The following is a 4,021-nucleotide window of genomic DNA, read 5'->3' as shown; positions in this document are numbered from 1 at the left end:
CGCAAATGGCGGCAGCGCCAATGAGAAACTCTCCTTCTCCCTCTTTCTCTCTTTCTCTCTCTCTCCCTCTCAAATGCAAGATGCAGATCAATCTCTCTTTTCCTCCCTCTTTCGCTCTTTTGTGCAAAATGCCGCGTTGCATTTTTTCATCTGACTACCGTCACTATTTACATCGCATTTGCGACGCTAATAACAACGCGGCTAATTTGCATCGGAAATGATGGTCATTATTATCCTATATCCTTGTAGTGAGAGATTACCATAGTAGTCTACGTGGGTCTTTGTCCATCCAACCAAACATGCAAGTGTAGTAGCTACTAGGATCATGAGTTGCATAGTGGTATTTGCTAATATAAGGGGCCCAATAAATGCCATGCCACAATGTGTACTATTAAAACATGCAAAAGGAGCTACCATTCTTGGTCTTTTATCTAGGAAATCTAACCAACGACATAGAAGCCACATACCGGTGGCAAATACACTTCCATTATTGTATGGGTGTTAAGCTTTTAGTTCTTGCATTCAAGCTAGGAAGTGAAACCCCACTAACAAGAGAAAATTCTTACAAGTTAAATAGTAATTACAATCTTTACTTGCCAAAGGATATATTGTAATGAAGAGGTCTCGCTTGTGTATGTGTTTGCTTTTACATTCTCATATACACTACACACAAAGGGCAAGTAAGATATGTCTTAAAGGATCTCATTAGCATATGATAATGTGGTGCTACTTTTCTTGTTCACTCATAAATATGATATTATAAAGAAAATTTCATAGTTATCATCATTCTAATGCATCATCTTCAACGAAAAAGATGTCTAATTAGTCTACAATGCAAAGATCTCTATAAAACAAGTTTATTAAGCTTTTTTCACTTTCCCATATGCACACATGGTTGATGTTCACAAAAGTTAACTACCTCCTTATTTGTTTTCAAATAACCTTGTTTGTGTAGTGTAATAGAGTTGCATTACAATCAATAAGTACTTTACTATTTTAGAAGATGCCTGCTTGCAAGTGTTAAAACCTAGCTATAGAAATCTTTTGAACTTCTTTTTAATATCCTTGATAACTATTTTGTTAGTACGCATGCATGAGTACATATCCCTATATGCATAGATATTTGGAAAGGTTATATCTTTAACATCCATACATATGCATGTCTACACACACATATAAATATGTACGCATGTGTAACTTACACATATATTGCCCATTCCCTCAAGGCGGTTAGTCTAGAATATATGTGTGTATCACATGGGTTCAAAAAAAAGTGCTTTTAAAAATACTATTTTTATACATTTTTAATATATAAAGGGTGTCATATAAAAGAGTTACTTATACATTTAATAAATAAGCATTGTGTTCTATTTCCGAGGGTGCACTTATCAAAAATCATCTATATAACGTGTGTTGAAAGGGTACTAATAAGTACCCTTTCTCTACATGCTGTAAGGCTATAAAATGACCCCTTTACTAAATTTAGGGGTTTTTTCAAACAATAATTGAAAAACCCCCTTTGTAAAAATAAACCTAAAAATGTTACTAAGTAAAATACAAATTCCTTTGAATTCGTATGGTACCTTACATGTTCTATTAAGTGAACTCTCTCGGTTTCATTCAAGAAAAATTCATCGATAAGGTTATCTATAAACAAGCCTTGAACGCATGTGATACAAAGGATATATATGTAGTGAATCCCTCAAGCCCATCCTCCACTTGCACATATCTATGCACACGTGTACACACACACAGATAGAGTTGTTGAGAAAATTCCTAAATCAAATCAAATATATATAATATAACATGATAGATAAATTTTTAAGAGATCTTTATGTATATCTGACTATTAACTTGTGAAATAAAAAGTTAACACTGAGCAAAATAAGAACTTGATATGTGTAATTTGAGTAACTTATTTCTTAAGATCTATCCAAATTTCTCTATTATTTTAGCACCTTTACAACTATTCCTATGTAGATTTCCCGTGTGGTTATTATATCTGAACTAAGCCTCCACTTTTACCTTGGTAGGCCCTTATGATTACATCACCTTGTTACATTGTAGAATATTGTTGCCCATAAGAATAGAACACTTGACCTTGGGTTCATTACAACACATTACAAGAATAGCATTAGTTTATCCTACCAATCATATTATTAGATGGGTTAATGATATAAATATGAAAATCCCCAAGCTCACACCTTGTAGTGGCCATTTGCCATAGACGGGCCACGCTCATGAAAACATGTTTTCTATCCGTTTTGGAAAAACATCGTACACGTTGGAAAACTTCAATAACCTACCCGTGTCACAAGAAAGCCGATGAGAAACGATGAACTACCAAGTCGTAGGCCGGAGCGACTGGAAGCATTCCATGAACGAGTGAAGGACGACTTCATATGTATTTTACATAAGATAAATACTTTTTGCATACAACTTAGTTGAAACGTAGAGTCTCTTATTTTAATGTTATGCAGGCCGGATAAAACCTGCTGTGCGACGAAAAACCTCCCCGCGTGATTGGATCCACAAGAGCATGAAAGACCTGGTAAACAAGCTCATGACCTGGTATACGGACGATTATCCACGCATCTAGCTCGTACTACTTATATGGAATCGAAGGCTCGATCTTCCCACCATTCGATCACCGGCGCAGCAGTTGTTCATTCCTAGACGTTAGAAACCCCCATTTGTGCTTGCTGAAAAGCGTGATCTGTTTATACAGTATTCGCTGATCGGAAGAGGTTAACTAGATACTAGAGAACCATTCGGACCCCTGCTTTCTCATATCTACCGTCCTGCACTCACCATACGCAATACTGTATCCATGGCATCATCACTAATTAAGCTTGCTATGCTAATTGTAGCTATCACGTTGGCGCAGCAGCTCGTCGACCCGATAACTCGCACTGAGGCGGCGGATGAGGACCCCTTGCAGGACTTCTGCGTGGCTGATCAGTGGGCGCAGGCGGCCGGAATCACAACCGTGAACGGTCTGCTGTGCAAGAATCCCCAACAAGTGGAGGCCAAGGACTTCGCCTCTCCTCTGCTTCGCCAGCAAGGCCAATTTAACAAGGCGCTCGGCTCCGCTGTGCAGCTGGCGTCGGCCCTCACCTTCCCTGGACTCAACACCCAAGGCCTGTCCGTGGCCCGCATCGACTTCGCGCCCAATGGTGGGCTTAACCCTCCACACGTCCACCCGCGTGCCACCGAGGTTCTCTTCCTTGCCGAGGGCACGCTTGTGGTAGGCTTCGTCTCCACCACCAACAACACCCTCTTCCAGCAGACCCTGTACAAGGGCGATCTCTTCGTCTTTCCCCGCGGTCTCGTCCACTTCCAGATCAACCCGGACAAGAAGAAGCCTGCCCTCGCTATCTCCGCGCTCAACAGCCAGAACCCGGGCACCTCCCAGGTCGCCCCCGCTCTGTTCGCCGCCAAGCCTCCGCTGCCCGAGGACGTGCTCCAGACCGCCTTCGCCATCGAGAAGGACGAGGTTTATAGCCTCATTAAAAGCGTCGCCACCACACTGCCGTGATCATGTTAATTCGTGTCACACCCTCTCGACACATCGTTGCTACACAGTCGAGGTTTACAACCTCATTAAGAGTCGCTACCACAGTTTTGGAAATCATAAAAAGTAATCCATCGATCGAGAGGTCACAAAAACATCCTGATATATGTCGCACTATGTTAACACATTATTGCTATACAAATCAATATGCTTAGGCATTATTCTTAAAGAATCCATATTGTTGCCATTACCTTTCTTCAATACTGTGCCTTATTTTTACACACAACACTTACAAATTTGAGAATCATAAAAAATAAACCATCAAGAAGTCACAAAAATATGAGGTTTCATGTTCCATGCTCCCTAAGTTTGTTTATGAAAAATTTTATCGAAATGGGAAGCACTAATAACGTTACGCAAGAAAAACCCTTCTATGCAATATAGTTATCATAAATATCACAATAATCACTATTATTACTACCTTATGGAATTTTTAAACTTCCCTAC

General features: G+C 39.9%; 1 pseudogene; it reads left to right on the top strand.

Annotated features, from left to right (window-relative positions):
* Positions 1–2,656: 2,656 nt before the first annotated feature.
* Positions 2,657–3,801, top strand: LOC148009352 (germin-like protein 8-2 pseudogene; annotated as a pseudogene).
* Positions 3,802–4,021: the final 220 nt, after the last annotated feature.

This window comes from Lygodium microphyllum, unplaced genomic scaffold (genome assembly GCF_053477565.2).
Source record: "Lygodium microphyllum isolate KBCC unplaced genomic scaffold, Lygodium_microphyllum_v1.1.10 scaffold_31, whole genome shotgun sequence".
Taxonomy (NCBI): Eukaryota; Viridiplantae; Streptophyta; class Polypodiopsida; order Schizaeales; family Lygodiaceae; genus Lygodium; species Lygodium microphyllum.
The sequence above is the reverse complement of the archived record's forward strand: the minus strand, read 5'-3'. Positions and strand labels throughout refer to the sequence as shown.